Raw genomic sequence first — 13,679 nt, 5'->3', positions numbered from 1 at the left:
ACATCAATTTTGTGAAGTCTGTAGTCATTGATATATTTTATGATATCTATTCATAGAATCATTTAGTATTTTGCTTCTTGTAGTACTGCCATTGGAGCGATAGCACAGCAGGTAGGGCATTTGCCTTGCACGAAGCCGTCCTGGGTTCGATTCCTCCACCCTACTTGGAGAGCCCAGGTATCTACTGAGAATATCTTGACCGCACAGCAGAGCCTGGCAAGCTACCCGTGTCATATTTGATATGCCAAAAACAGTAAGACAAGTCTCACAATGGAGACATTACTGGTGTCTGCTCGAGCAAATCGATGAGCAATGGGATGACAGTGATATGGTGATACAGTAGTGCCACTGAGATCCCATGGCAGTAAAATTATATCTTAGTGTAGTTATTTTGAAATTTTTTCTTCAATGTATCATGAAAATAGGAAGAAAAATTAACTTTATTCCACCTGTTAGTGAAATAGTTGGCAATGGATTTGTTTGCTTGCTTATTCCCACAAGCCCCAAACAATGATAAACAAAGGAGTCAAGAGAGATTATTGGTGCCAGGGAGGACTGGCTTTTTGAACCATACCGAGCAGTTGTCTGGGATGCTTCTGGCTCTGTACTCAGAGGTCACTCCTGGCAGTGCTCAAGGGATCATATGTGGTTTCAGAGATAGAACAGGGGTCATCCTCATGCTAGGCAAATACTGTAATCTCAACACCATGTCACTAGTCCTCAAGGGAGAGGTTTTTTAAAAATTATGTCAATTAAAATATTTTTAGCAATATTGTATTTCCTACTATTTTTGTGCTTATCAGTTTTCAGTATTTTTTCCTTTCTAAACAATAGATTCAGGAAGATCTCTGTCTTAAAAACGTTTTAAAGTCATATTAATTGAAGATGTACAAATAATAAACATGTCAAGCAAAAATCCAAATAATTCCTGACATTTTTCATTGGCAAACTGTACGTTTTTTAATTATGTAAGAGCCAAACACCATTTCAGATGAGTTAGGAAACAATAGTTTATGTTGAGAGATAGGCCTTCCAGTGAATCTTTTTTTTTCTCTCTTTCTCTCTTCCAATTTTGTTTTGTTTTGTTTTATTTTGTGGACACAACCAGCAGTGTTCAGGATAACTTCTGGCTCTATGCTCAGGGATCACTTCTGGTGGTCTTGAGGTACCATAACATTGCCAGGCATCAAACACAGGTTGCCCAAGTGCAAAAAAAAAAAAAAAAAAAAAAAAAAAAACACCACTTAACCTGCACTACTATCTCTCCAACCCTGATATTATTATTATTTTTTACAGCACTATGGTAATATATTGCAAGTCATTTTTGCAGGATTTTAATCTACATGATGCACCTAACTTAGAACAAGTAATGTCAATTATTTTTCTGTGCTTGTTGAAGATGTTTAAGCTATTATCTAAGAAACAATGGATTATATAGTCCATGTAGTAAAATGTAGCTACCAGAACTAAGCAGAAAAAGCACACCATTTTCTTCTTACTTTCTTCCTGTGGCCCCAGGTGTTAATGTCAGGCACAAAGTGTCACTGCTGGAGGCATGCCAAGTCATTGGACAGAGTGAGTGCCTTTGGTTATTTTCTTTATGAGACTGTCACCCCAGTTGTGCTCGTGTTGAACAGACAAAAGCAGAGGAAACCTTTAGCTGAAGGGAGCTTGTTTCTTCTAATAGAACAAAGGCATCAAGATTACTCTAGGCAATATGACATTTTCTACATTTACCAAATATACTGAAAAGAATGGACAGGAGACTCTTTTACATCTGGACATAGTTTTAAACAGGTATAGCGAATTCATTAGCATTATCTCGTATTTTGAAGTGAGATCATTTAAGTGTAGTTTCCCCGCTCATCTTATGGTTTTCTTACCCTCTAAAAGGTCAGTGCTGATTTCTGGTCTTTGGTAAATTAGTTGAACTATCACTTGGTTTTAAGCAACTAAACTGCTATGATTCTGTGCTTTTAGCATTGAGAGTATAAAGGAGATAATTTAATATCCTTACCCTTCAAATCAAATTATTTTCCCTATCATTTGTTCTGCTTCTTTGCTTATCAAGCTTGATTACATTCGTCTTTTCTTACTTTAAGCAATGTGGTTTGAAAGCATGAAATAGAAAAAAAAATTGAACTTAAGTATGTGAAAATATGCCAGTGTTTTAAGTAGATTTTTTGCATGATAGATAATTATAATTCTGTGTTAGCATCTTTTGTTTTTAAATTTTGCCATTTTGGGAAAATGGTGAAATGAATCATCAACAACTAAATACTGATTTAAAAATTCCTTACTTTAAAGGAAAAAAAGTATTTACTTCAAAAGGAAGTATTTTATAAGACATCTAAATATGCTCTTCAAGCATTATAATTAGTATAAAATGAACACAGAATAAATTATTCTTGAAAATTATTTTACTTGATTTTTTTTTCTTTGCTTTTTGGGTCACACCCAGCGATGCACAGGGTTACTCCTGGCTCTGTACTCAGGAGTTACTCCTGGCAGTTCTCAGGGGACCATATGGGATGCTGGGAATCGAACCCGGGTCAGCCACGGGCAAGGGAAAGGACCTACCTGCTCTGCTATTGCTCCAGTCCCTTACTTGATTTTTATTTGCAGTTTTTATCATTCATTGTAAATGGTCAGGAAGAACTGAGATGTAGAATGTTTAAAACTATATCCACCCATTCTCTATCAGCTGGAAGTGGAAATAAGCTACCACATTGTTTTAGCATTCTAACTTTACAAGAAAAAAAAACACAGTTCACATTCTTCATTTATTCATTTTTGTCTTCTTGTATTAGTTTGATCTGTGCCCTCTCCACCCCACCCGTAGACAGATTGAAATCCTAGCCTTAGTGAATGTGACCTCATTGTTAAGCTGTGTCTTTATAGATGTTTATATGGTTTTTTTATATATATTTATTAATGTTTAGGCTTTATAGCCTAAACCACTTCGCTGATGACATCGTTCTTATAACACCAAACATTAGCCAAGTGGCACAAATGCTGGCCGACTTCAACCGAGAGTGTGGAAAGGTTGGACTGCAGCTGAATCTCAGCAAAACAATGTTCATGAAAAATAAACTAGTCCCTGACATTCCATTTGCTTTCAACGGAATGAACATCGCCCAATGCAACAGCTCTGTATATCTTGGTTGAGAACCCAACACGAGGAACGACTTGTGACGCCAAAACTTCGAAGGAGAAAGAGAGCAATGTGGAACGCCTTCAAGAGCGTTGAAGAAGTGGTTAAGAGGACAAAGAAACTCCGGCTCCAGGCATATCTTTTCAACTCCACTGTTCTTCCTGCACTAACATATGCCTCAGAGACCTGGGCCTTATGCAAACAGGATGAGAATGCTATTTGCTATTTGGGTGTCCCAAAGAGGGATTGAAAGAGCTATGCTTGGAGTATCATGTTTCACTCAAGTGAGAGAAGGAATCCGGAGCTCCAACCTCCGTTGATGGTCAAGAATCAGGGATGCTGTCTCGTTTGCCACGGTGTCAAAAATCAGATGAGCCGGACACATAATGTGATTCAGAGATGACCCCTGGACTAGAGTTGTTACCGACTGGATTCCACGGGACATCAAAAGACCGAGTGGCTGCCCACCAATGAGATGGTCAGACTTCTTCATCAAAACCCTAAATGAACAGTTTGAGGCTCTTCCTGTTCCTGGAGTGAGGAGATATCATTGGGCTATACGAGCACACGGCAGGGACGAATGGAGACATTACTGGTGCTCGCTCGAGCAAAGCGAAGATCAATGGGATGACAAGTGATACAAGTGATACAAGTGATACAGGGCTTTATAGAATTTACACTAAAATTAATCAAAAATATTTTTCCCCTTGCTTTTTGGGGTCACACCCTGTGATACACTCAGGAATTACTGCTGGCAATGATTGCGAGACCCTATGGGATGCTGGGAATCTAACCCCGGTTGGCTGCATGCAAGGCAAATGCCCTACCCGCTGTGCTATCACTCCAGCCCCATATGCCTTCATTTTTTAAGAGTGAGATTTGAGTAGTGACAGGGAGAAAAGCAATGTGATTACCATTTTTGAGAGGTTGAGGAAATAGCTTCCCTAAGATAACAACATCCTGTTCTTTTATTTAAATGTGAAGTTCAAGAAAATATTCTCACCTGAAAGTTATGTGTTATGTGAAAAATCTCAAAATTTAATGCTTAGTTTTGTTTTATCTACTTCTGAGAAGTTTTTAGTTTAGTATCTTTAGACAGATTCCCCATTTTCCAGTAGCTAGGCAGTCACACCAAGAAACTGCCCCCAGTGCTATGTAATCTCATCAATTGCCCACCATCCAAAGACTATAAAACCAAGCTCCCGGAAGTGACATCTTATAGCATAGTTCTCCCTCTCAGAGAACCTGGCAAGCTCCCTTGGTGTATTCATATACCAAAACTAGTAACAATGATGGGTCTCATTTCCCTGACCCTGAAAGAGCCTCCAATGCGGCACCGTTGGCAAAGACGAGTAAAGAGAGACTGCTAAAATCTCAGGGCTAGGACAAATGGAGATGTTACTGAGACTGCTCGAGAAAATCGACAATCAACGGGAAGTTGATGATGATTTTCTTGTAGGTCGTTTTCTAGTCTCTAGCTTCTAGTTCTTGTCCCTTACTTCCAAAACTTTGGAGTCCTCGCTCCATATTGGCTCATGTGAATTTAAGAAAACTTTTGTTTTAGTATAAAATTTTTAAGATTAATTATAAGTAATGTTTATTTGAATCACTGTCACTGTCACTGTCATCAGGTTGCTCATCAATTCGTTCGAGCAGGCACCAGTAACGTCTCTCATTGAGAAACTTATTGTTGCTGTTTTTGGCATATCAAATACACATGGGCAACTTGCCAGGCTCTGCCATGCGGGCTCCATACTCTCGGTAGCTTGCTGGGCTCTCCGAGAGGGGCGGAGGAATTTTATTTGAATACCCATTTTATATACTTCTATAACAAGAATTTTCTGAAAATTTCTCCATGAAAATAAGTCATGATTAGATAAAGTTTTAGAAATCCTGCACTAACCTATTAAAATATTATGAATTTCAGAGTCATTTAGACTTGGATTTTAATTTTCTGTACATCTCCATAACTATTATTGTCATATTTTCTCTTTCTTCTCTTGTATCCTAATATTACTTATGACAGTAACAAACTTTTATCTGATAAAAGTGAAAAAATTGAAAATAAGTGGCAGCTCCATAGTAATTTCTTAACTTGTGGTTTGTTTGACCCGGGTTTTTCATTTGGTTTCAATGTTTTAATATTGCAAGTAATGGCTCATTAGTAGTTAATGAAATCAATTTGTAGATCATTCAACAATTTAAAAGAACTAGATTAAAATTTGCATTGTACAGAGTAAGATAGCTTTAAAATTTTTTTGTTTGACAATTTATGTTATTTAGCTTCGAAACAGTTAAAAATAATTTTGAAAGTAAAGAGGCCAAGCAAAACATGCTTGAGTTATTCTAATCCATACCATTCTCCCCAGCATCATATTACCGCATGATGGGTTTTGATTTAAGTTAAATATTTTGAACAGAGTATATGGGGATATCTATCATCAGTTTTCTTTTGGAGTGGTTGGGATTTTCTTTCTGGTGTGATAGAAAGCCTTGTAGTTCTATTGATTTTTCTAATGACCTTGACTTTGACAAGGTAAAATATCTTTGCTTTTCTTTTCAACATCCTAGTTTGTTTCAGATTCTGCTTCTGAAATGTGAGCAATAAACTATTATTTCCATCTACAGATGGCCTTAATTTATAGAGGTCTTCGCTCTTCAAACAATTGCTTATGATAATTAGGTTATCATGAAACTGGCCCCAATACCTGCTAAGTGAAATTTATCTAAGATCTCATATTTGTTTCCATGAGAAAATTCCAAGGCTTAGAGTCAGCACTGGCATGTGAACAGCCTGTTAATTTGCTGGTCCAGCATCAGAATCCTTTAATTGCTTCCTAGAAAAGCTTATTAGTGAAGCAAGTTACTTGGTAGGTTGTACTTTCTAAACTGATGTTCTGTCACTTGTACTATAAAATGTAATTACTGATAGAATCTTCTCATAGGAACTAGATGAGTTTACATGTATGTTAGTGCTAAGAATTCACTAAGTTCTGATGATTTTATTGATGAGGTTGAAAATTACAAGACACCATTAAGGTGACCTGGGTTGCCTAAAATTATTTGCTTTCAATTGAAAATAGTTAAGCATTTAGAAAACATTGCCCCCAAAAGTAAGAGAGTGAAGCTTAGCACAATTGTGGGGTTTCATTTTGTTGCAGCAAAATTTCTTTTAATTTTTACATTTTTATTAAGATGCCGTGGTTAGAAAAGTTACTCATAGTTGAGTTTTAGGCTACTGTGTTTTAGCATCAATCCCGCCACAAGTGCCAGTTTCCCTTCACCAGTGTCCTTAAATTCCCTCCCAACCCTTCACTCCCATTCCCTAGCCTGCCTCCTTGATAAACATATTTTAAAGCTTGGTTGTTGTGGTTTGGATCATCTGCTTACAGAGTTGTTTTTCTGGGATTTGAATATATACCACTTCCCGACATCACCCATGTATACATTGCCGTTGGCCCCTGTCATTTCCCATCTGCCTCTTCTTGCTTTTATCCTGTAACACTATAGTACGGAGAATCTGAAATCATGTGAATTATTTCCACACAAGAGTGACCTGTATTGCTTTAAGGAAAAGGATTTCTACCTGTGGAACAGAGACAACATATACAGTCTTGATAGCAGCATTATCAATTAGGAAAACTTCCCTATGGCACATACATGTACAATTTATCTTTTTATTTGATAAATAGTCATGCGAGAGCACCAGCTATCCAGAGGGAAACTTCGGAGGGAACCAGCTACTACATGGTTTGATTAGTTTTTTGCCCCTATTCCCAGGTCGGATGACCAGTCGCTACGGATCTCCACCAGAGTTTTATTTTTATTTGATATTAAATTAAAACCAGTGACATTTAGAAAGAAATAAATATTTCCGTTTAATGGGAAGAACACATTCTGTTTGCAAGTAGAGTTTTTCAAATATAGAGGAGGATACTATGTACGGGACTGGTTTAGAAAAGCTAATATCTGTCAGTCATTCCAGAAGATTTGGGGTGCAGATGAAGAGCTAATGGGATGAACACCAACATTTTCTCTTTTTTTTCCCCTGTCTGTCATTAGAAGTCTTGATGCCACCCTTTAAGGTACAGATGAGAGAGATAGTACAGGTGGTAAGTTGCTTGCCTTGCATGTGGTCACCCTGGATCCAATCCCAGCTCTGCATATGGCCCCTGGAATACCCCCAGGAGTGATCCCTGAGCACAGAGCTAGGAGTGAACCCTGAGAACCGATGCGTGTGGCCCCCAAAACAAATTAAAACAAGCAATGTATGAGCAGCTCTAGTCTAGGTTAAGAGTGACAACAGTAAGGGCTGGAATGATGTTGTCTATCAGTGTTCCTGGCATTCGTTGGAAAATGTTTATTTTCTGTGCCTTAGCCCTGCTTCTCCTTTAGATCACGATCACGATCAAGAAACCCCATTGATCATCAAGTTGCTCGAGTGGTCTCAGTAACCTCTACATTTGTCCTATCCCTGAGATTTTAGGAGCCTTTCTCTTCTCAGCCTTCCCAACGATGCCCTATTGGAGGCTCTTTCAGGGTCAGAGGAATGAGATTCAGCTGGCTATTGGCTTTGGCATATGGATACACCATGGGAAGCTTGCAAGGCTGTCCCATGTGAGCAGGAAACTCTCAGTAGCTTGCTATTTTCTCCCAGAGGGAAAAGTAGGTTATAAGATGTCCTATATAAGATGTCCTCCACTTCCGGGAGCTTAGTTTTAAGTCTCTGGATGTTGGCCATTGATGGGATTACACACACCTGGGTTCCTCTGCCTGTACCTTTATGTGTGAGGTTTGTCCGAATGTGTGGAGAGGGGCCTCCAGCATGGCTGTAGCTAGGTTCCAGCCTTCTGCCGCAGGGAGCTCTGTTCGGGGCGGGGAGGGAAGCTGGAGCCCATCCCCTCTGAGGGACTCTGGGGAAGACATCTAGGCGTGCAGGCAAGAGACTCTCCTTTAGATTTGGACTGGATTTCCTAAGACTACAGTAAAGGATCGTAGTTAAATCATTAGTCCAACACAGGTTCAGCATTTAGTAAATATTTCCTTCATTCTTTTCTTTCTTACTAAGATACTCAAGTTAATATGAGCATATATTTATTCTAATATTATTAGTGTATTATTTACTGGTATGAATTTGATATGCATTTCAAATACTATAAGTCTGAATCTGAACTGAGGGATTATAGCCACTGGATGAAAAATATTTTTTCCTGAGCATTACATGAATATTATATAATTTATTGTTCCACTGCTACATATTAATTCTAAATGACAAAGGTTTTATTAGCAGAAGTAAAGGAATGCTTTCTTTTCTCCTAGTTTTGTTTTGGCAGGGAGGCCACACCCAGCAGTGCTCAGGGCTTACTTCTGGCACTACACTGAGGGATCACTCCTGGTGGTCTCATGGGACCACGTGGGATACTGGAGATCAAACCTGGGTTTGCTGAGTGCAAGACAAGCACCCTACCCGCTATACTATTGCTCTTTCTCCTTATATTTTCAAGTTGTTTGGGGGTCATATACAGCTGTGTTATGACTTGCTCCTTTTTATGTGCGTAGGGATTACTTCGGTAGTGCTCTGAAGACCATATGCAGTGTAGTGTATTGAATTCAGGTTGACCACATACAAGACAGTATCTCTACCTACTATACTATTTCTCCAGTGCCTCTTTCCTCCCATTTTTATAACTTTTTTAGTCCTTGATTTAAAGTATTTTGATTTTACACTCAAGGGTTTGAATTTGATTGTTAGAATCATAGAATTCTTGATTTTGAAATCTTTTGATTTTGAAATCATTGCATGTGAAAAATTAAGTTAAATGTTGGTTTATATATTAACTGACTTGGATATATGTAGTGCTGGGTTTATCATCATAATACACAATCCACCAACCCAATCACCCTCCACCACATATACACATACACAAATCCACCTTCAATGATTTAATACTTTTTTTTGTCTTTATCAGCCTTGAGTTTGGTACCACAATTGATAGGGAGGTTATTTTATTACACTGCTTCTTTCAATGCTAAGATTAGGAAAGCCAATTTATGTCCCAAGCACACTTCATTATTTGTTCCAGTGACTGTTAAAACATTATGGACGGGCATTACGATTGAATTTTTGAATCAATAGCATCAGACAACAAGCCATAAGTTTTAATGAGAAGTTGGATTTTCCTTCCATTGGTCACATAGTACTATTAGTTTCTTGAAGATATATGAGAATTAGAAAAGATAAATATAAACAGAAAGTAGTGTGAGGTCTTCAAATGCCATAATAGTTCATGCTGAAAGTCTTGCCCAAATAATCTATGGTTCTTTATAATTATGTTTTATTATTCTGAGATACTCTGTAATATATTTATTGTATATTTCAATTGTATATTTTTGCTGCAAAGTTATAATTTCTTTTAAGATTAAATTTCTTTTAAAGAAAAGTTGTTCTGATGTACTTATGATGTGTCTGATCAGTTATTTGATTCATACTATATGACTTATTTTGAAGATGAACTACACACTCTAGAGTGTATATGTAAAATGAACAAGAATAGGAAAATGCAAATTTCTGTGGACTTTTCTATTTTCAAGTAGAATAAAGACAAATTTGTTTCCCCCCACCCCTTTGGTTTGGAAACTGTACCCAGCAATTCTCAGAGACTATTCACAGCTAGTGAACTAGACCCAGACAGAACTGAATATTTACTAGTTAACCCAAAGCCACTTTTATTATAGTCTAATAAAATGTTTAATCTAGGGTTTGCTCTAATCACTATTTCACAAGAATGTTGCTCTATAGATCTACCAGTCCCAAGCAGTTCTTAAAAGTGCATGTGGGGGCCGGAGCGATAGCACAGCGGGTAGGGCGTTTGCCTTGCACGCGGACGACCTGGGTTCAATCCCCGGCATCCCATATGGTCCCCCAAGCACTGCCAGGAGTAATTCCTGAGTGCAAAGCCAGGAGTAACCCCTGAGCATCGCTGGGTGTGACCCTAAAAGCAAAATAAAAATAAAAATAAAAATGCATGTGGCTAAGGATGGAACCCAGGGTTCTTGCAGGCAGGATACGTGTTCCAGCTTCAGTGACTTCCCTTGCCTTGGAATGTTATTTGTTAGCATTTTTCTTTTGCAGTTTTTCTTAGGATTACATACATTTCAATTGTCACTTTTATAATCATTTCTTTTTATGGTTCTGTAATTGCTATGTGCAAATTTTGGTGCGTTTTGTCGTTGATTTTGTCCTTTACTGCAGAGGAATAAGATAAATCAAAGTATTTGATATCCTTAGTAATAAATCTTCACCTTACTAATGAATACAAAGACCAATCAATATTGTGTTTAAATGGAAGGGTTTTGTTTTTTTTTAGAATTCTATATTGATAGCTGTATGTTGATTCCAAGCATTGCTAAATCAGTCCAGTACAATACTGTTATACTTCCCAAAAAACGAGCTAGTTAGAGATGCAGGGTACTGATGAAAATATGACACTTTAAAATAGAAAATTGCTGTAGTCTTTAAATTTATCCCAATGACCACTTAAGATGTTTAATATGGTAAACTTATCTATAGCATTCATATTATTTGCAAACCTTTTTCTTATTCATTATATATTATATATATTTTGTTGATATTGTTTTATAAAGAGAGAGGCACCATAATTTAATTGCTTTTCATTATTTCCTAAAATGTCATACAGATGAAAAACAAAATTTTGCTTAATTTTGAAACATGCAAATGAGATTTTTTTCTCCCTTATATTTCTGAAAGCTGAGAAGATATGTTATTCAAATTTTAATTTTTAAAAGAAATGTCTATTTTAAAACTTTTAGTTGTTTCTATTATTTACTTTATTAGTTATATGTCACTTCATTTGTTTATCTAAAGTATTAATTTAGAATTTTTAAAGTTTTTTTCAATAGTTATAGAACATGTTCTAAGAGTAATAAAAACAGTTCTACTCATAAAATATTAACATTTTGTCATGTTGACTTATATTCTTTGAAATTAACTTTTTTTAGTTGTTTATTCCTTATGTTTATAAATAGGAATTATGATAGTTATCTATGTTTCTAGACTTAAACATACTTAATGGTATGCATATATTATTCTAGATTTAATTTTAGTAGAGGCTTATACATTTTTATTTGTAATACACACATGTGTATTACATACAAAATATGCATATGTAAGAAAGTAAATATAAAATTTTAAATGATTTTTCTCAATCAACATTTTGTGACAATATAAATTATATTTGGTCAATATAGTATACATAATTTTCTCAGAAAATTTCTCATTCTCTGAGAATATGTATAAATCAAAACTGGACCTCTTCCCAGTAACACAATTAAGATATATTTATGTAAACAATGACATATAAACATAATGTAATCTACTAGACTGTAAACCTCTTGGTGATGGTTTTGTTCCATATTTTAATGCATTTTTATATAATAGATTATTGTTAGTTTTGGAAAATTTGAGTATTATTTTATAGTGGAAATTAGAAAACAAAATTATTTGAAATATTTTGTAAAGGGAATTGGAGCGATAGTACAGCAGGTAAGGCACTTGCCTTGCACACAGTCAACCTGAGCTCAATCCCCAGCATCCCTTATGATTTCCCAAGCCCACTAGGAGTGATTCCTGAGCATAGAACGAGGAGTTAGTCCTGAAACTTCTGTATGTGGCCCCAAACCATAACAAATGTGTGTATTAAATTTTAGTATGTACATATAATATGTATGTATGTGTGTGAGCGCATATATCTCTATAGATAGTATGTGTAGAAAATGTTTTCTTGCATACCAATAAGGAAATCAGTTGCCATTTTAGATACATGACTGTAGTATTTCATTTTTCCTTGGAAAATTTATTATTATATCCATATAGTGTTATCAAATTATATATCATCTGCTTAGTGTCCTTTGACCAATGCTTAGATTTGTATTATTTTTTCAAATTTTTCATTGAGTGGTTTTCTTTACTTAGCTGTAACAAAAGTTCTTCATTTCAGCACTCACTATTAGGTATCTAAAGTGCTTATTTGATACTATTTTTCTTTAAAAGGGTTGCATGAAGTGGATTTTCAACTCTACAGTGTGTTTGGAGAGTTTGTCTTTTATGCAAATAGATATAAAAGAAACACATGATACCCGAGCAAGTTCTTGCTGACCTATACAATAACTGCATCCTAATAGGTCATATTTCAACTCCTATTTTTTTGACAAATAGCCTAGCTCTAAAATGCTCTGTCCGTAGTGCTGAAACCTCTCATGATGTATGAGCTTGTCTTGCTGATAAATTCTAATGTCAGCCTCTGTGTGATAGTGATTCATCAGGTTGCAAAATTTGTGTTTGAGAAACACATTGAATTAACAAGTTTCATATTTTTGTAGAATTAAAATCAACAGAGTTTGTCCTTTGGTTTTAAAGAGTTCATGACAATTACCTTCCACATTGTCAAGAAACAGCTGGTATTTAATTAGAAACTGCCAATGCTATCATAAAATCAAATATCTAGTATTAATAAATAATTTGATATGACTACAGTTTTAGAAGTGTTTACAGGCCAGTGACATATTGATAATATGCAACAAGCTATTGTAAGAAAAGTTAAATTCTTGACTGGGAATAGGCATAGTGGCAATTAACATGGAAACCTTGCAGCTTTTTAGATATAGACAGCATTTCTATAAAATGTGGCTTATTTTAGTTCTTTTATTATTTCAGGATGGTTTATTTGTATATGAACCTTTACGTTGCCTAACTGCAGGCTTCTGTTTATAAATATAATTGAAATGCCAAAAAAGGTTGGAGATTTTCCAGGTGAACTTATTATATTTTCTCTATAGTATTCTTTAAATTATTTGTAATTTTTGGGCACTTTAATTATTCTTAAATTTTAGCCATGTCTTTAAGTGCTTAAAATATATTCCTGGAAACCACTCTTAATTTTTTTTTACTCTTAATTAGTTTTAGAAGATTTTCCTTTGAGAAAATATTTATTAAATTTATTTTGAATGCTAGATTTGCCTAAACTGTAAAACTGTCATCATTCCATTGTATGAACAAAGTAAAAAGGAGAATTTTTATAAATTTTAATGAACTTCAATTAATAAAATATATAGAAAATAAATTCTACAATTCAACTCTTAAAAAATGCCTGTCTTCTAAATTTCACCACAATATTTTAAATGATCATAAAAAACTTCAGTGAGTACCAGCTGGGCTAGTTGCTGTACAAGTCTTAAGGCTCTGCTTTGTGGGTTATATAAAACATGTTTCATTGCTTTTTTTGCAATATAGCAAAGTTTTGATTATGTGCCTATAGTAACAGTCAGATTCATCTCATGTTAACATCCTCTCAAAATTTGGCAATATTTTTACAAACAGATTTAGGTCGAGGTAGGACTAATTTCATTTTGATTGTTTGGGGGCCATATCCACTGATACTCAGGGCTTATTCCTAACTCTTTGCTTAGTGTCGTGTCTCTCAAGGTTCAGGGGACCATATGGAATACC

The 13,679-nt window shown here is 35.7% G+C and overlaps 1 protein-coding gene across 2 annotated transcripts in view; it reads left to right on the top strand.

Annotated features, from left to right (window-relative positions):
• The window catches only part of IMMP2L (inner mitochondrial membrane peptidase subunit 2), a 920,367-nt gene that overhangs the window by 407,238 nt on the left and 499,450 nt on the right, over nucleotides 1–13,679 (top strand). The gene's annotated exons all lie outside the window — the stretch shown is intronic.

The sequence above is a fragment of the Sorex araneus genome, chromosome 1 (assembly GCF_027595985.1).
Source record: "Sorex araneus isolate mSorAra2 chromosome 1, mSorAra2.pri, whole genome shotgun sequence".
In the NCBI taxonomy this organism is placed as follows: domain Eukaryota; kingdom Metazoa; phylum Chordata; class Mammalia; order Eulipotyphla; family Soricidae; genus Sorex; species Sorex araneus.
The sequence above is the reverse complement of the archived record's forward strand: the minus strand, read 5'-3'. Positions and strand labels throughout refer to the sequence as shown.